Source organism: Mauremys reevesii, linkage group 2, assembly GCF_016161935.1.
Source record: "Mauremys reevesii isolate NIE-2019 linkage group 2, ASM1616193v1, whole genome shotgun sequence".
NCBI classification, from domain to species: Eukaryota; Metazoa; Chordata; order Testudines; family Geoemydidae; genus Mauremys; species Mauremys reevesii.
Window position 1 is genome coordinate 19,848,963 of NC_052624.1, and position 20,458 is coordinate 19,869,420.

Consider the following 20,458-nt stretch of genomic DNA (forward strand, 5'->3'; position numbering starts at 1 on the left):
AAAACTCTTCCCTATAAACAGTTTTGCCTGAAGAAACGTTCAAGATAAAAGAGAGGCACAAGCGAGAAAAATTAAAAAGCATAGATTCTGAGGGGGTTTTGGTATGATCAAAAAATATTCCTACATTATTGAAGGCATGGGGAAGGCATTTATTTCTTTCCTGGAACACTAATATGGGTGTCATGCCATAGTGATTATATTGTCTAGATTACTAAATAATTTATTTCTGAAAATTACTGTGTGATGGGAGGTTAAGTACCTTCAGATAGACAACTAAACAGTTATTAGATTATAGGATGAAATGGTCTATTTCCCTAACAAAATTCCAGTCCCCAAATACCCCATTATGCAGCTTCTATTAACTTGAATTTTTTAACCTGGTCAATGGTAGTACAGAAAAATGCTAAGTATCAATGAAGTAAAAATTACAATGTACTGCACACAAAGTCCTAACAATAAGCCAATATGTTTCTATGGTGCTGAATATTTAAACACGATTCTGCTTCGAAGTCTTGACCTTTTGCAAGGTAGGTAAACATTACTTTATATACTATGCCCTGACCCATCAGGAAAGCCTGGGAAACATTTCTACATTCATGGCACATTTAAAATAAATATCCAAGCCCATTGTTTTCATTTAACAGAAAGGGTCTCTCAGAACATTAAGATAAGGTTTGTTCAGCAAGACATTTAGACTGCAACAAATATACATGCAGACATCTGGAGAAGATAGATAGAGGCACTAAAAAAACGACTAAAATACAAGCAGGTATTAGTTATTTTAGGGCATGAACTAACTCCAACTTGCATATTTCGCACCTGTCACATTTTTTGTGCTTGGTTCATTAAAGTGTAGAGAAAGAAACAACTTAAACATTTTATGACCAGGTCAGGAGAAGCACTTTGAAGAATCTTTGTTCTGGCCTGCATGTAGATATAGTGCAAGAGTGCTTTCCTTTAACAGCAAAGGAGAACTACTACTCTCCGCCAGGTAGCAAGGAAACATTAAATTTAGCATACTGATATATTACTTACAAGGTCATTACCTTACAAGAGGAAACTCTTAACTACTTGGCGTAGTTGAGCCAAAAAAATAAAATAAAATAAAATAAATCAGTGGTTTTAGCTTTGGGTAACACCGTTTCAATCTGTTTCAGAAATATGAAAAAGTCAATGTTTCTTAAAATTCTACATTTTGCTTCACCACAATCTTATATAGTCTTCAGAAGTTGGAAGTCAGACACTGAGGTGATTAGAGCCAAGTCTCTTTACCAATGCAGGATCCAGGCAGAAGATGAAAGAGTAGTTTAATGTCAGAGACATTTAATCATTTAGTTGTAGTCTCTAACCAAAGTGTCTTTTTCCCACCCCAGAAACATTTTAAATCTCTGTGCGACACGGTATGGAATCTGGGGGACACTTTAGGATATTATGAATACCAATATTGTAAAATTGCAATAAATTATGCCAGATATGCCATGTAAGATATCTGCGAAATGTTATGATTTGCCAAACATGAAAATCTCATTTATATGTTTGTCTGACTTTAATATTATGAGTTATAGATACATATGTATGTCTGTATTTCAAAACTTGGGCTATGCTTCTAGATGTCACCCCACCCCCCAGACAGTTTGGGCGTCAGCTCTACCTAGCCTGCTTGATGGCCCATTAAAGACCATCAGCTATACAACTGATCCACTGAAAGAAGGCAGAGGATATACCTTATGACTCAGCAATGCATGCATGGGCATGCCTATGGACAGAAAAGGCTTCCAAGCTATGTGCTGGGCAGCTTGTGTTGGAAACAAAGGAAGCTCAGGCCATATTGCAAAAGACTATAAAAGGAAACTGCATCTTCTCCATTTTGTCTTCAATCCTGCTTCCTACCACTGGAGGAACTTTGCTACAAACTGAAGCTCTGAACAAAGGACTGAATGACCCATCCAAGCTGTGGATGTATTCCAGAGGGACTTTCAAGCCAGCAAACTCACCAATACTGCTAGGAACTTGATATACTTTGGAGTCTTTTTATATATGTGACTGCTTTACCATTTAACATCTCTCTTCTTGTTCTTTCTTTGTAATAAAACTTTAGTTTTAGACACTAAAGGATTGGCTGGCAGCATGGTATTTTGGGTAAGATGCAAACATATACTGACCTGGTCAGAAGAACATTTTGTATATGTGAGCAGAGCTTTGGGGTCAGAAGAACATTTTGTATATGTGAGCAGAGTTTTTTAAATAACTTCTCACTGTACTGGACCTAGGTGCTTATTGGGAACCAGAGAACTGGAATGCAATAAAGGGGGCTGGGTGATTTCTTTTTTGCTTCTTGATAACCAGTGGGGGGGGGGAATCAGAAGCACAGTTTGTGACTGGTTGGGGAGTTTAACTTCAGTGTTACCTACCAGCCTTGGGAGTATCTGCTCTCCCTTTTGCAGCCTGCCCTGCCCTTGGCATTTCCAGTGAGGGCTACCCCGGGCACCACCGGTCACACTCTGTACACTGGAAAGCTTGATTCAAAACTGATTATTCTGTTTAGCAAGTTCAATATATTTTGTAGCTTACGCATATTTTACACCACAATACCAACCCTAAGTTTCATATTTACAGAATAATTTCACTACCAGAAAATTATTGAATAAATATAGTTATTGTAGTCTCAAATAATGACAACAAGAAAACATTTGTTCATAGCCTGAAATGTTCAAGTTATGCTTTCAAGTCTTCATTTGTCAAGGGATCTCTGGTACAAAACATGGCTTGACTCTCACCAAGTAGATTACCATTTCCTAATGTTTGCAACTGCAAACCTTTGGGATCAGGTGGCTATGTTGGTGCCTAGTCAGATGACAGCTGCAGGTAATCAGACATACAGAGTTAAAGCAGAGTTAAATCTGAACTCTTGCATTCATTTTGGGAAGAGACAATATCATGATGGTGTAATTTAATGGAAACACACTTGAATTCTAAGAAAATCAGTTACATGTTGTGCACATGGCATGGATTATGATTTATATTGTACTTCTTTGTGTGTTTTCCAAGACTATTCCATACTTTATAGCATGGCTGACATCCTACGAGTCAAATTGAGACAGGCATCCATTATCAGTCTCCAGCAGGAAGGAGCAACTTAAATCCCCAAGTATACTCTCTTAGAAATTTGTGGACAACAGGTATTGACAGCAAATTTGAGTTTTCAAGGGAACAAAGCAAACCACAATTAAAGAAACTCTTACTAGGGTAAGATAATAAAAGCTCTAGGTAATAGCTACAAACAGCCAGCAGGACACTAGAATTAAGACTAAGATTTTGTCACGGACAGGTCATGGGCAATAAAGAAAAATTCACAGTGCCCATGACCTGTCCGGAACTTTACTAAAAATAACCAGGGAGCAGAGTGAGGTAAGGGGGAGGGACGGACAGGCCAAGCCCCCTGCCATGGCAGAGGGGCACAGCCCTGGCTCCAGCGGCAGCAGGCCCCACCAAGGGCGTACAGCCCTGCTCCGGATCTGTCCACAGCTGTGGGACAGGGGTATGCAGTCCTGCTGCAGGCCCCGCCAAGCCTGGGACAGCAGGGTTGGGACGCGCAGCCCCGGCTACATCCTCTGGTGGAAGCCACAGGGCTGGGGCATGGGGGGCTGGCTGCAGCCCCTGCTCCAAGCCCGGGACGCTGCGGGGACATTTTGCCAGTTGTTGGGAGGGGAGTGGTGGAGGGGAAGGTGCTTGTAAAGGCAGCACAGGGGCAATCTTAAGTATTTTATGAAGGGAAGGGGGCTTTGCTGCCGCACCTTGCCCACTGCTGCTCTTACTATGTAGCTTTCCTAACAAAGTAATAGCGGGTTAAGTCCCAGTGATCATCCAGCCAGGCTTCTGCCACTTCCTGCTGTGGCAGGGGGTGACAGCTGTGCTGCGGGGCTGGGTCGCATGGCCCAGCTGCAGCCCCTGCTGGAAGGCGGCCCGGCTGCAGAGCCCGCCAAGCCCTGGACACCGCGGGGCTGTGTGGCACAGCCCCCACCCCTCCAAGCCTGGGATACTGCGGGGCTGGGTTGCATAGCCCCAGCTGCAGCCCCCGGCAGAAGGCAGCCCTGGCAGCAGCCTCCGCCAAGACCAGACAGCAGGACTGGGGCACACAGCCCCTGCTGCAGTCCTGCACCCCCCAAGCCCGAGACACCATGCGGCTGGGGCACATGGCCCCTGCGGAAGCTGCAGAGTCCTCCTGGTTCCAGCCCCAGTTGCAGTGCAGGGGCGCACAGTCCCGCCTCCGCCTCCTGAAGCCCTACAAGTCACAGAGGTCCAGTAAAGTCACGGAATCCATGACTGCCATGACCTCTGTGACTAAATCGTAGCCTTATCTATGATCCATGTGACATATATTAACACTGATGCTGCTTCCAATCATGCTGACAAATATTGTCTAATTGTTTCCTTGTATTCTCATCTGTCTGTCTGTCTGTATCCATGTGTTGTCGCTTGTCTTACACTTAGATTGTAAAGTGTTTTGGGTAGGAACTGTCTTTTTGTTCTATGGGGTCCTGGTCTATGACTAGGGCTCAGACACTATGGTAATACAAATAATCACGAAGCGGGCAGACAGGCAATAAATGACTCAAAAAATAAAAACATGGAACCCACGACATGCCAATCACCGCCCTCACTAATCTGATCACATCTCTTTCCCCCTTGTCTTTTAATTGAAACAGTGCAAGGACTGTCCGCCTCTGCATTTTGAAAGCACATCACATATTTGCACAGTCTAATTAAAAAATAAAAAACTGGTATAATGCTTTATCATTGCTGAGTCAGAAGTGTTATCTAGTTATTAGTACAGGGCACTGAGTCTAGGAACCTGATCCTACTCTACCAATGAACTGCTGTGTGGCCTTGGGAAACATCGTTTAATCTTTATGAGACAAGGTGGGTGATGTTATATCTTTTATTGGACCAACTTCTATTTTGAGCTACACAGAGGATGAAGAAGAGTTCTGTGTAGCTCAAAAGCTTGTCTATTTCACCAACTAAAGTTGGTCCAACAGAGGATATTACCTCACCCACCTTGTCTCTCTAATATCCTGGGACCAACAGGGCTACAACAACCCTGGATACACTACCACTTATGTTGGTATAACTTATGTTGCAAAGGGGTGTGAATAAGCCACCCCCCTGAACGACATAGTTACACTGACCTAAGCGCCAATGTGGACAGTGCTATGTCGGTGGGAAAGCTTCTCCTGCTGATACAGCTGCCACCACTCATTGCAGGTGGATTAATTAAGTCAATGGGAGAGCTCTCTCCCATCAGCTTAAAGTGGCTACACTAAAGAACTTACAGCGGTGCAGCTGCATCAGTGTAAGCTCTCTCGTGTAGCCATAGCCTTAATCTTTGTGTCAGTTTCCACATCTTTAAAATGTGAACATGTATTTCAGAAGGAAATGAAAGTGTCAACTTGTTTAATGCTTGTAAAACTATAAGGATATGCCACCTTCTTAAGAGACTAACAGGAAGCTAAGAGAAAATATAAAAGAACCAAATGTAGGACATTACAGCCTACAACAGTGAGATGCAACATAATCACCTTATTGCTGCAGCTGGTTGCCTTTCCATAAACTGTGTATAACGTGAAATGGTAAATCCAGAACAGGAAAGTTTTGTTATAACCAGGCAGATACAGATAAGACAGCTGTTAAGGGAAAAGCCCAAATACAAAACTTTGAGGACTATGAATCTTAGTGAAAGACATCCTGAAATGTTCAGAGTTAGAATCTGATATTTTATATATTTCTCTTAGTTATGCCCTTTTGTTATGAAATCATGTTCACACAATTAAAAAATCCCTTTTACATGTCATCACAAAAGCAATTTGAGGTATCTGGATGAAAAGTAGTACAATCACATTTATTTGAGGTAAATAGCAACTTCTGCTTACAAAAAAGATGACATGCAAGTTTAACATTTTGGGTTGAGTTTCTTTAAAATAAAATGAGTAGAAAGCCTGTAGAAAACCACAAAATCTGAATGTTTCTGTATTCTCCCCCTCCTCAACACTGAAGAAAAGTAACAAACAGCAAGCTATGCCAAAGGAGACAGCTGTAAACCCAGATTTCCGTTTAAATACTTTCACATAGGCTTGTGGGCTAAACATAATATTCCTTATTTAAATAAACTACGTTTTAAAAACAGGTTACTTTATTATAAACCTAATAAGGCATAATTTAGATTATTTAGCAATGCTTGGTATTTTACATAAAAAGCAAGTTAGATCCCAAGTGAAGCAAGATACTCGGTTTAAACCAGGAGTAGGCAACCTATGGCACGGGTGCCGAAGGCAGCACGCGAGCTGATTTTCAGTGGCACTCACACTGCCTGGGTCCTAACCACCGATCAAGGGGGCTCTGCATTTTAATTTAATTTTAAATGAAGTTACTTAAAAATTTTAAAAACCTTATTTACTTTACATACAATAGTTTAGTTATAGATTATAGACTTATAGAAAGATCTTCTAAAACGTTAAAATGTATTACAGGCACGTGAAACCTTAAATTAGAGTAAATAAATGAAGACTCGGCACACCACTTCTGAAAGGTTGCCGACCCCTGGTTTAAACTAAAACTATATGAATTAATGTTGATTCTGACAGAGTAATGTGTGGAACACATAGCAAATATTACTCCTGAGACTTTAAGACATGTGGCTTTCGTTAGCAAAAAACACAGGAGAATGTAGAGGACATTCAGAATGCTCTGCCTCAGACCGAAAGTATTTACAATTAGATTATTGCTGCTCAAAAACAAGTCACTTCTATTGTTAATCTAAAAAGGTGGCATAGTCCATCTGAAATACTGTGCTATATTATTTAAAAAAAAAAAAAAAAAAAAAAGCTATGAAGGCACAGTCAAGTAGAGTAGAACACAAGTTCCATGAGATGCTGTTACTGCTAAGACCAATTGCTTTACTGCACAAGCAACAGAGGAAAACTAAGTATATAGAAAGTCCACTAACAACATTGAACCACACACCTGTCATTTTAATGTTTATTGTTAATTTATTCTTAGTATTAGACTCTAACGTATAGAAGCATACAAATAAAGAAAACTCCAATAAAGGTAAAGGTGACATTAAGTCTATGCTGGAAATCAACACTGGAGGTGGGAAGAAGAAAAATTGATTCATAAATAGGCGTTTTTGCTAGGTTTGTGAGACTACTGAGAATGTTAATATTTTGGAATTCACCAAAACCTAAAAAGCAAGTTCACCTTTTTCAAAACATTACATATGAGCACACTGTATGTAGCAGAAGTTTGTAAAATTTCAGGTGTTGAGGTTGTAAAAGATATAGCTGGTGAGTAGAGTGAAAGCTCAGAGATTACCGTTCCTGGCATGCTGCACTAGAAAATAGTTAAAGATATAGGAATAGATCCCAAAACACTCTAGCTTTATAGATGGTTCCCATCTACCTATGTGCAAGAGCAAATCAAGCAGAAGCTCCCAGCAGAGACACAGGTAGAAGGTTAAAAGATGTCCAACTATATTATAATTTTTTGTATGTTTTTAAGTAAAAAGCATGAGGACATTTAGGGAGTTTTCTTTGTAAATATTTCCTTCAATTAGTCATTGTATTTCCCATCCTCTTTCTCTAATGAAGAAAGTTAGTTTTATGGAACATAAGACCAGCCTGTCATATCTTGGTTTTCTAACTATGCAATACAAGTTTTCCACCTCTCCCCAGAAACAAACAAACAAACAAACAAACAAAAAAAAACATTTTTAACCTGCTTATGCTAGCTATAGACCTGATCCTGCAAGTTACTCTGCCTGGGAAGAATTTTTGTTTCCCCAAGAAACCGAAGTGACGTGGAGTTCCACACTGGTACAGTGGTATATCCATGCAGAGTAACTTTCAGGACAGAGGCCTTAAATCTATAGTCTATTACTCTGCTTGCTTATCTAGGTCCTAATTAAGAAAGCCATTCCTTATTCATGAAAGCAACCAGGCAACAATTAGTCTTTTATCACATTACACTCTGAACCACAAGCAATATCAAATGCTATAACCATTTGTTCATTTTCCTCAACCATCTCTGCACAAAAAATTGCAACACAGGTTCATCAAACTATCAGTCTCCTTATGATGAAACCTGTCCCGACGACACACGTCTACTATGATGCCCACGTGTGAGTCAACCAAGATATTTTATAGGACAAACATTTATTTATAACTACAAAAGAAAATGTTCAACCATGCTAACTACATGCTTTTGCTCAGTAACCCCATAATTTCATTTCTATCACCCACCTCTAATTCATGCTTATTTTATCCTTTTAACTCACATGTAAAATTAGGCCTTGAACCTGCAGAAACTTAGGCATGTTACTCACATGTGTAAGACCTACAGGATCAGGATTCAAAATTTTAGACTCTTCTAGACAACGATCTCATGTAATTTATATGTATTGGGAGGTCTCAAGTAAGAATCCAGATACTGTAATATAAAATATTTACCCTTCAACATGCATGACCACATCCATCTTTGAGCTCTATCTAGCCATTTCAGGTTCAGTTAGCTACTAAGACAGACAGACAGACAGAAGGCAGAGCATGCCAGCTGGAACCTTTCAAAAACGGCACGACGACAGGGTAGACAACACCCTCTACTACTTATATACATAATGGTTGCCAATAGAGTTTGTTACTAAATAAGAAAATATCTCTGGTACTACTACATTATCCATTTATATGTTTCTTGATTTTTTGTTTATTTTAAACACAAAAAGGGAAAGGGCTTGCCCTTCCATACTCCCTCTGAGATAAATGAGGAAAAATTTAAAGCTTGCAAGGAGGGCTGCAAAGAGAAGAAATGTATTAAATTTAAAAGACATCCTGAAGATAATTTATGAATAGTTCCACAAAATATTCTAGAAATTAAGAGGTATGTGACTCAGAAGTTTAAATATAACTATAAATTAAATATACCTACAGGTATTAATGTTGAAACTTCTCATTTTCCACTTCCTCCCACCTCATAAGCTCCTGTTATGCTTAAACAGTGGAAGGGTCAAAATGAGCTCCATGCTATGAATTGTAAGCCACATTCTGCTTTCAGATGTGCATGCACTATTAACAGTGACTTCAATGGAAGCAATGTGTGTATTCAAAGCCAAAGCATGGCACCATGCTTACTGCAAGATCTATACTTAAACACAGCCCTTAATTATCCACATTGTGATTATCTTCAAATGTACTGGTTATATGTTTGTCTAACAACTGTTACTTTTAAGTACGCTCTTATTTTAATAGAAAAAAAATGATTGCGCTACTAGAATCTACTTACCAAATCAGAACCCCAGAATAATCAAGATCCCCTTCCTAACCAAAAACCAATAATAAATGTTAAGCAGTGTGATTTTTAATGACTTAGGTTTTTTTTTTAAATTGACCTGATATCTGAACTTAAGATGTTAGCTCATGTCAAAAATACCCCCCTAAAAAACAAACAGCTGCCTTTGATGTGACTGATTAAACAACTTTTGTCTCTGGTGCTACTAATGGAATGAGTAAATGGGTTGTAATATAATGTAAAATAATTCAGTTACATACCAGTAAACATTTCACTGAGATCAGAGTACTAAAGATTTAGTTCATGCTGAATGATTTTATAGCCAAATAAATATGAGCTTAAATGCCAAATAAACACACACTCCTAACAGCGCACCTCACAGCTATTTGGTAAGCCATTATTCATAGTGGCCTGTGGGTACCGCAGTCAGAGGTTAAAGCAGACATAAAATGTGAAGCAAAATGCTGCTTCCAAATAAAGTTCAAGACCCTTCTTCCAACTTCAAATAATTTTTTCTGGAAAACAGAGTACAAAAGTCTAGTAAAATGAATATCAAATAGATTTTATTTAAGGGTGTTCTCATATTAGAGTTAAACTTATTTACAGTGTTCTTGTTTCTATTTTTAGCTGTAGCAAAATTATAGTAGAAGCGACCATTTTCCCTATAATATTTTTTGCTGTCTGACCTGCCGTAATATTTTAACTGTGAAAATTCAACTGATTTTAAAGGTGACTAAATACTTCAAATGAAAGCCATCAGCTGCAATTATGGAAGCCTTAAGGAAAGTGCTAAAGAACATAAAAAAATAGCTTTACAGTACTCCTAGACGCTACATAATTAATCCAGTGAATCCTACTGGTACATGAAGCAAAAACTTGGAGCATGCCTCTGTTTTAAAAATAACTAAGCGTGTGACTAAATCAGATTCCCATTCCCTCTCCCATTTAAAAAAAAGGGGGGGGGGGGAATAATAAAGTTGTAAAGTTCTCCAACGTTGTTATTTTGTGGTTTGGTTTGGCTGAGATCTCCAATAAAGCAACCTATGGACTGCAAAATATAAGCACCAGAGATTAATAGCCTCAAACTGATAAATCACTTTCTTTTGATGCTGTATGAATTTAATGTTAACACACAAATTAACATAACTTAGAAAAGGGTCCTTGCTACTGATAAATTAGTACTATTAAATGTTAATGAGTAATAGAAAAAACATGTTAGTTGCATATTACACCTTCTGAACAAGTTGCAGTGGACTGCTTTTCGGAAGGAGGGGGCAAATTAAAAAGGTGATTAAAATCATTTGTTAATCTATATTTGATTTTCTGAGTTTAATTTAAAAATACCTAAAATGCAAAATATAGGTTCCTATTTTTGGCTCTCTGTTTCAGGCATTTTAAAATTTGTGCTCTTAAAACTCTTCCTGCCCATTAACAGTAATGACAAGAGGACTATGTTCCTTTTAAAATTTACATCTGCACTGGAATCGATATACCAAATCTTTGTTAATGATTCAAAAAGAACCAAATTATATGGCTAGCACAAATAGAGCTTTTCAGTACTACAGAAATTCTAGCAGGCACTTACATAAAGTGCTGCTGTTGTAGCAAAATGTTTTGGACAATGGTCTGTCTCACCTATCTTCAGTGCAAGAATAAACTGCTGCATTTTTTAGATGTATTCTTATTAAAATAAGCCTCATTGAGGCTTGGGGGGGTATTATTGAGAGAGGGATGGGGCACTAGCTGACACATAACAATAGCTGGTGAAATATTACTCTATTTTCTGTAATAAACACCAAGATCAAAACATTATGCAAGTTAAATTTCCTTGAAAGGTTCCCAGCAGGAGTTTTCCTTTTTGTTTGTGCAGTACACGATTTCCTCTCACCCACAAAAAAAAAAAAAAAAAGCCATACCAAGAATGTGTATGTGCCACTAACACTAAGCAGCACTTCCTTAATCACTCATTTCCAACAATTTATGGATGATCAGTGGCAAAAACGAGCAAAAATAATGAAAGAATGCAATGAAAGCTCACTGAGACAAACTGGCTTGGACTTCCTACTCATTTCTCTGTCTCTTTAAGATGGGGGCCTGATACAAATTAGCCACTGGGGGGAAAAAAGTCATCTGGTCATAAAATACAGTACAGGGTCACTTTTATGTAAGTTTGCCAAAAGGGACATAAACCAGGACAATTTCAAACTGTGACACAGGATAGAAGTATATTAAAAAAATCTTTGTTCCTCCTCTATTGTGCTGTCATGTTGCTCAGCTTTATAGACATTCCGAGCACCAGCACTGGCCTCTTCGCTTCCACCTGGTCTACCTAATTAATTAAGCAAGGAAGTTACCTCAAATTTTTGTACTATTTGCTTTTATTATCAAGCACTTCTTTTGATGTTCTAGGAGTTAACCTCTTAATCCACAGACTCTGTGTGCTGTGTTATGAACATTTTGGGATGTCTGGATAATTTGGATAATTGGTCAGGATGTTGCTGTCGCTCATGTTAAACTTTATGCCATAACTTCAAGTACAAAGATTGGTATTAAGGTAAAGTACACCATAAAGACTTTAAAAAGTCTACAATTATGATTCTGCAATACCTAAATATCAGTTTGTCACTGTGACAAACAAAGGTACACCATTTAGAATTTCTTACAAGTAAATTACTCCTAACATCTTTGTCTTTAACTTCAAAAATGAAACTCAAATAAGTTGAAGTGACATCAAAATAAGCCATAGTATAAAGGTCAAGTTAGTGTGGCTATCTACTCCTCAAAATGCACACCCACTTCAAACATCAGTACGTACATACACTCAATTCATAGTCTGCTGGCACACCTGGAAGCTTTACTACTGCGAACTGTAGATACACATTCGAAGGCAGATTCAGATATTTCATGTCTCTTTTGGGGAGGCAGATGAAGGAAGGATTTATTTTGGACATAAGGAGACATGACTGACAACAACTACTCTACCCTACACAAGTGTTCTAGCATGATAGATAAACAGTGAAAACAACATAGAGTGAGGAGTGTCTCAACAAAAGATATCTAAAAGCACAGTTTTCCATCAGAGTAGGCAACTTCTTCAGAAGAAAGGGGAGAAAATTTAAACAAATATAAGAAAGAATGTTATTTTAGTCACCTGCTCAAATATTATAAACACTGTCAAATTCATGCAACTTACATTATTCAGCTACATAACATCCTGGTATTAGCACTGACCATCATGAGACATACCGCAAAGTAGGCTGACAAATGGTGTAAGTTCTTTTTTTATTGAAAACCAATATACATTCTAGTATTGCTGGCTTTTTACAATTATTTTCCTACTGTCTAGAGCGACAGTAAAAAAAAAGAAGAACATAGAGAAGGCTACAGCTGCAATAAAATGGAACCACACTGTAGTAAGGAAGAGAAGAAAGGCCATTTAAGACCTTTAAAAAAGGACATAGTCAACCCCCTTAGGCCTAAAATGTCCTGTTTGAATTAACATAGTGGTTTAATTAAAAACTAGGCAGAGAATCATGTTTAGTTTGATTATGAGTACATGCACTGCATCCGTCCATGGTGAGTAGTTAATTTCCGTATCTCCATCTCTGCGCAATACGCAAATGGCTGTTTTGTTTTGGTTTTTTTAAACTGTTGCCCAGGGGAATCAATAGAAGTCTATAAGAGGTGCCATGTGCCATTTAGAAGGTACACTAGCAACTAAGGGGTAAAAAGCCACAGTAAATTAGTGGGTGGTTAAAAAATAAACAAACCAATCTAGATTAATGTCATTTAAACTGAAAAAAGGTTGTAATATTTCTGTATCAAAATAATTAAATAGGAAAGTTATGCATGATACGAATAGTGCCAACAAACTCGCTAGCTACGTGCTATTTTACAACTTCCAACGTAACTTCGGCCAAGGGAAAACCCTCAGTGTTAAAACACACACACAAAAATCCAATTTCAGCACAAAAGCATGTATGTAGACAAGTGGGCTTTTATAGACACGTGTTAAAGGCTAACATACCTATACAAAAATCACAGAACTGAGCCCAACAAGGCAAACAGTTAAAATTAACTAAATGGGGATACAATACATTTAGTACTGTACTACTCTACAGTTGGGCAAATAAAAAACAGTTACCTACCTTTCGTAACTGTTGTTCTTCGAGATGTGTTGCTCATGTCGATTCCAATTAGGTGTGCGCGCATACTGCATGCACAGTAGCCAGAAGGTTTTCCCCCTAGCAGTACCTGTCAGGTCAGCTCAGGTGCCCCCTAGAGTCGCACCTCTATGGTGCCGTATATATCGTCCTGCCAAACCACCACCACTTCAGTTCCTTCTTGCCACCACTGCTCCAACAGAGTGGTAGGTAGGTGGGTCCTGGAATGGACATAAGCAACACATCTCAAAACAACAACTGTTACAAAAGGTAGGTGACCGTTTTTTCTTCTTTGAATGCTTGCTCATGTTGATTCCAGTTAGGCGACTCCCAAGCAGGAACTCGGAGGCGAGGTCGGAGCTCATGGGTTTGCTAATTGGAGCACTGCTCTGCCGAAGGCTGCAAGGAGGGAGCAGCAGAGTGGGAGTGTGGTGTTGAGTGTGTTGTGAGGGTGTTTGCGTCTGCTGAGTAGGGCTGCTGAGGGAGGCTGCTGAGAGCCCTGAGGGGCAGGCTGCTGCCAGGCCTGAGGAGAGGAGGAGCCAGAGCTGAGCAGAGGAGCTGGCAGCAGGGAGGAGGGAGGGGGAGAGCCGCAGGGCAGGGGGAGGGGCAGGGCCCCAGGAGAACAGGGGGCCCAGCAGGGGAGCGGGGCAGGCCAAGCAGGGCCAGCCACAGGAGCAGAGAAGAACCAGAGCATGCAGCAGGCAGCAGCAGCACACAGCCATGAGAGGCCAGCAGCAGGACACAATGTTGATGGCAGCAGCGCAGCAGCTGTGGTATGTACCTGGAGGCAGTGAACAGCTGAATAGAGGCTATATGAGGAGAAGAATAGAGCCATAGAGCTGCTGAGGAAAAGAGCCAGAGCTGAGTAGAGAGGGTCTGAGAGGACATAGGGCATAGGGGGGGTAGAGGAAAGGGGGGGGCAGCAGGGGGGCAGCCAGAGGAGGGAGAGGGGGGGGCCAGGGGGAGAGGGAGGGAGAGAAGAAGGGGGGGACCGTGAGGCTGGTGCAAGGGTGGAGAGGAAGGGAGAGGGAGAGAAAGGAGGGGGGAAGAGGAAGGAAACAGTGCCAAGAAGAAGAGAAAGAAACAGGGTGGAAGAACAGAGGCGGGTAACTGAGCAGAAGAAAGAGGAAGAAAGAGCGGAGGCGGCCAGAGGTGAGGATGGGAAGGGAGGAGATAGAGGAAAGGAAACCCAAGGGAAAAGTCAGGGGGAAGCAGGAGGGGGACAAGATAGGGGGGAGGAGGGGAGAGGCAACCAGGATAGGGGGAAAGGGGATGAACCAGAAGGGAACAGGGGGATTGAGTAGTCGGGGGGGTCAGAGGAAAGGGGAGAGGCCGATGGCTGGAGGCAGGGAGGCCTGTGCAGAAGGGTGTGCTGACCAGGGAAGGGTGTGCGGGATGGGGGTGCTGTGAAAGAAGAGGAGGGATGTAGAGAGGTGGTCTGAAATGATGAAGGAAGGGAATGGGACGGAATAGCCTCGCAGGAGGATCCTAGGGAGGTGATGAGGAGAGATTGTAATTCTCTCAGAGAGGATGAGAGAGAAATTGAGGCTCAGGTGATCAAGGGTGGGATTCTACCTGGAAGGGAGGTAAGACGGAGATTCAATGGAGGGCTGAGGAAGGGATGTGGAGGCTTTGAGGGGGGGATGGATTGGGAGAGGGAGGAGGGGGTATGGGCAGGGGGAGGATTGGAGGGTGGAGGGTGGGGGGAAGGGGGGGGGAGAGGAGGGCACTGGGGGGCTCTGGGACTTCTAGGAGGGGAGGAGGGCTTTAGAGGGGGGGGGCTGGCTTGGAGAATCTGGGGAGGGGACACGAGGGGATCTTTCACGGGACAGAAAGAGGACAACAAGAGGGGGGAGGGCAGAGGGGGGTCCTGAGAGGGACAGAAGGAAGAGATATAGGGGGAGAGGGGAAGAAGGGACAGGAAGGGGACAGAGACCAGATCTACAAGTCATAAGAAAGAAGGAGTGAAAAAGGAAGAGGGTGAGAGAAGTGAAGGAGAAGAAGGAGTAACAGGAGTGAAGAAATGAATAACAAAAAGGAGGAAGTGAAGGAGAGAATCGGAGGTAATAGGATAGGGAGGACTGAAGGAAAAGAAATGGAAACACTGGGGAGGAGGTATGGAAACTGATGAAGGAAAGGTACTGAATGGTATGGAAGGTAGTGGATGTGGAGGGCAAGTAAAAGGTGGGGAGGGTAACTGTATATCAGTAATGAGGTAAGCAATATGAGATATCTATAATGTACATGGACAGTACAGAGTCTGAAGAACAGTAATGAGTCTACATCCAGGATAGTGGCAATGAAGGATAGTGATTGGGTGATCTAGCATGGCCTTGGGAAGGATAGTGATTGGGGATGGAGATACTTTAAGATTTTTAGGGACTGGATGGATAATAAGAACTTTAAATGGACTTGATCATGTAAACTTTATATTCCCGGATATAGATTGGGGGATCTAATAAATGGGGCTAAGCTAATATATAATTTATTGATTGCTTCAAGTAATAATAATGAAGACGCAGGGCTTTGCTAATGAATGATTTGAGATTTTTAGATTTGATTTAGATTTGAATTGATTGTAGGGTGAGGACCTTGTTGTTTGATTTTAGGCTAGTGATACTTGGCTGAAGTGATGAGAAACAAAACAGACATGAAACAAATGAATCCGAATGATCAGTAATAATAGGAACTAGACTCATGATTTTAAATTTTACTAAATTAAACTAGCTAGTTAGGATTAAAGGGGATTTAAAAGTCATAGGCCTATATAGGGATGCAAGGGCAGATGGGGGTTGTTTTAGTTTGAAGTTGCAGGCAGGAAGGGAGGCATGTAAGCGAGAAAGAGTTTCGGGCTCAGGTAGGCAGTTTTGGGAGAGAGAGCTGAGGGAGAGCAAGATAGAGGGAGAAAAAAAAGTGAGAGCGTACCAGGAGTGGAAAATGGGGGAGGAAAGCAAGGAAAACAGGTTATTGAGGTCAGAGGGGCAGGAAGGAAAGAGAGGAGCAAAGAAGGACGATCTAAGAGGATGGAAGAAAGGATATTAAAACCAATAGCAATAGGTTTTTTATAATATAAATAGGAAGAAAAAAGAAAGAAAATGGGGCTTAAAACTTTAAAAACTTTGGGGATAAGGGATAAATAATCTTGGAATGGCACAAATTTAATATGAGGCACTTTGCCTGGCTAATTAATGAGGAATGAATGAAGGAAATGATATATGAATAGTGGGGATAGACGGGAATGGGGTAGAAAGTGGAAGCCAAAGGTAGACAGCTAGGTACTGGAAGCGCAACTGGAAACAGAAGTAAATCGAAATTAATGAAAGGAAATAGAATAATATTAGATAATAATGATAATATATAATAAATGCTAAATTAAATAATAAATAAATCAATAATAAAATAATTCGTGGGACTTCCTAGATCTGGGATTAAAAGAAACTGTTCAGGGAATAATAAAAGAGTCTAGGAAAAAAGTAATTAAGGGTATGTAAAAAATCAAAAAAAAAAAGAAAAAGAAAGAAAAAAAAATGCAAGAGGTTGGGGGCATGAGGGCATGGATGATGGCTGGGAGGATGTATTACAAAGAACTAATGGAAAGATCTCCTTTCTGAGAAACTTCTAGAGGTAACAGATTCTTTAGACAGATTAATAGATTATTTAGAATCGATTGGGATTGGCTTGATACGTTGTCCTGGAAATGAAAGATTGTTAAATTGGAAAAGGATGGATGGAATGAGTGAAAAAAGGAGGAGGGGTGGATAAGGAGTAGGAAGGAGCAGAGAGGAGGTAAGGGGTGAAGGGGGGAGACTGCATGGAAGGTTACCAGGGGAGGTCCAGGAGGTTACCAGTGGAGTTTTTCAATATTCTTTTATTATTGGATGACATGAAGAACCAGAGTAGTAAGTGGGCTGATAAAGGAAGCGGTGGTACCCAAGTTGGGAGTATTGTCAATTCGGAAGAGGAGGGGATATAGATGAGGGAGAGAGAGATGACCTTGTAAGAGGAGTGGAGTATTAGAGTGAGGAGTGTAGTGATATGCAAGAATATATTTATTATGTCTAACATGTCTAACAGAGGTGTGGTGGGGGGAAGTTTAACGAAAGAGGAGGAGGAGGGGAGAGGAGGAGGGAGGAGGAGGAGTATGAGATGTCCATGAGCAAGTGAGTGATGGTTGAAAAAAAAAATTAAAAAGGTAATGTGTTGCATTTGCATTATATTTCTAGTTTCTAGTGAGGAGAAGGAGTAGTAGTTATATAAGGGTGCTAGAGTGAGACTCACCTTTGGTGTATTGTTGTTTTTGGTTTTGTGTGCAGTTTTTGAGAATGATTTAAGAAAAGGAACAACAAAGAAGAAGGGCCAGAAGAAGGGAATGGAGAAATGAAGGCCCTTGAAGGGAAAGGAGACTCAGAGGAGTTTTTTTTGTTTTTTAAAAAATGAGAAAGGATGAGAGGAGATGATTTTATACTCTTTAAATATATCAGAGGGATAAAATAGAGGAGAAGGAAGGATTATTTCAGCATCAGCGCTCAGTAAATGTGGATAAACGAGGATATAAAAATCAGTCAGGAAATTCAGGCAGAAAAGAAATTAGAAGGTAGTTTCTAATTCTCTAACCATCAGGGAAACAGTCTACCGAGGAAACAGTGAGAAGAAGTGGGGAAGAAGGACCTTTATGACTTTAGAGTTAATTATATGGAGATATGGGATGGATAGGGATAGGGGCTAGTCAATAGGTCAAAAATGGTCCTATATTGATATAAATATTTATAGAGTTTTTGTGGGAGTCTTGCCCGAGCATGCTCGGGGTTCCAGCTCAGCGCCATATGGGGTCGGGGAAGGAATTTCCAGGGAGGATTGGCTATTTGGCTATGGCTTTTCTTTTTTCCTCCCAAGGGGGGGGTTCACTTTGCTAGAGAAGGTGTGGTGGGTCTCATCATGGCCCTGCATCTTGCAGGAGGTCAGACTAGATGATCATAATGGTCCCTTCTGATCTTGAATTCTATGATTCTATGATTCTATGATCTCTAGCCTGCTGGGTGATGGCATAGTGCACGGTAAAAGTGTGGACTGAGGACCATGTCACAACCCTGCAAATTTCCTGGGTCGGAACCTGGGCCAGAAACGCCGCTGATGCTGCCTGAGCGCTGATGGAGTGCGCTGTCAGCATGGGGGCAGGTATTTTCGCTAATCGTAGCATGTCTGGATACATGATGTAATACATGATGAAATTCTTTGCGAAGAGACTGGGAGCCCCTTCATTCTGTCTGCTGCTGTGCCAAATAGTTGGGTAGATTTCTGAAACGGCTTTGTCCATTCGATATAGAAGGTTAACACCAGGTGAACATCCAAAGAGTGAAGTTTTTGTTTGCGTGTGGCTTAGGATGAGAGACTGGAAGAAAAAAATGTCCTGATTAACATGAAACTGGGAAACAACCTTCGGGAAGAAGGCTGGGTGTGGCCAAAGCTGAACCTTGTCCTTATAGAAGATTGTGTAAAGAGGCTCAGATGTTAGGGCCTTAAGCTCAGACACCCTCCTGGCAGATATTATTACCACCAGAAACGCTACTTTCCATGAGTGAGAGAGCAAAGAGCATGTCGCGAGTGGTTCAAAAGGGAGCCCCCACTAGTCTGAAAAGAACGAGGTTAAGATCCCAGGCTGGGATCGATTATTATACTTGAGGATATAGCCTGTCAAGTCCTTTAAGAAAGCGTCCAACCTCCTGTCATCTCTCTTGGATGTAGCTGGCATACATGCAGGCGTGTCCCAGATTGCTTTGGCAGGTTCAAGTAAGCTCTCATTTAGACGCATAGCCCCTCTAACTGGTGAAGGATATCCAGAAATTTAGGCTATTTCGCCGGGATAACCTCTAGCAGAAAGTCATGTGTTTCTGCTATCCTTTTCATTAGGTCTTGAAAGACCTTGAACTCACCCACCGAGGCCATTGCTGGAGGGCTGACAGTCTCATCCACAGAAGACGACAATATGGCAGGAAGGGCTGTGTGCTCCTGTTCAGAGCAGAGATAATGGCTCCCATTGTCCTTCTCTTGACCTTCTAAAAGCTGTGGATGACAACTGAGAAGTTTGGGGAGGTTGGATATATTTCCTGGATTGTAAGAGGATTGGCTCTTGATGCTGGTTTTCTGGAGTTGGGATTCGGAACCCAGGACGATCAATATGGTCATGACTTGTTCAAATAGTGTGGGGAGGGATACAGATCAGGGTGTTCCCTATGTTACCCTGAGCTCTTCTTAGCACCCCAACCAATTCATATTCTAGACTCCCTCCCAGACTACTACTATGCCACCCCTGTGGGAGATGGGGCATGGGAAAAGGAAATAGTCTCCACTATGTTCTGCTGAGAAAGAGAAAAAATAAACATCCTCTAGGGGAGGAGAAGTCCTGTCAGCCATGTCTTGTTTAAAGCATGGGGATGTCAGCACTAATAAGACACAACTGGAGATGTGGTGACTGAGGCACCGCAGATTTCATGGTAAACTTCCTTAAGCACTCCAGACCCACTGAAAGGTCACTTGGTGCCACAAACTTTTAATGCAGAGATGGTGAGCACTGATGCTTCTTAGCATCAGCAGGTACCCAGGGAGGTAGCTGATGTCAGTACTAAAAGGGAAGTGCTCAGTGCCAAGGCTCTGGATACCAAGTGCTGTGCCGGGTTGTGCCGATGATTTGGCCACAAGGGCAGTGCAGTCTTTGCGGTAAGAGGAACCATCTAGGCTGTCTTCCTCTTTGGCACAGCAGTGCCAGAGCAGGTCTCCAATTTACGGCTCTTGATAGAAGCCTGGGGAGAGTTATGGCTTTAGTGATTCCTACTTGGGAGTTCGAGAAGGTGACCGATGCCTAGCTCCTTCCTGCCCTTTCAAATGCAGCTGATGAAGGGATCTATAAGAACAAGTGGCCCAGGAGCCCAGGAACAAGTCACAGCACACAGAGGCAGTCA

At 41.3% G+C, this 20,458-nt stretch overlaps 1 protein-coding gene across 2 annotated transcripts in view; it reads right to left on the reverse strand.

The window, feature by feature from the left end:
* The window catches only part of LMBR1 (limb development membrane protein 1), a 140,156-nt gene that overhangs the window by 57,429 nt on the left and 62,269 nt on the right, over nucleotides 1-20,458 (reverse strand). The window lies entirely within an intron of this gene.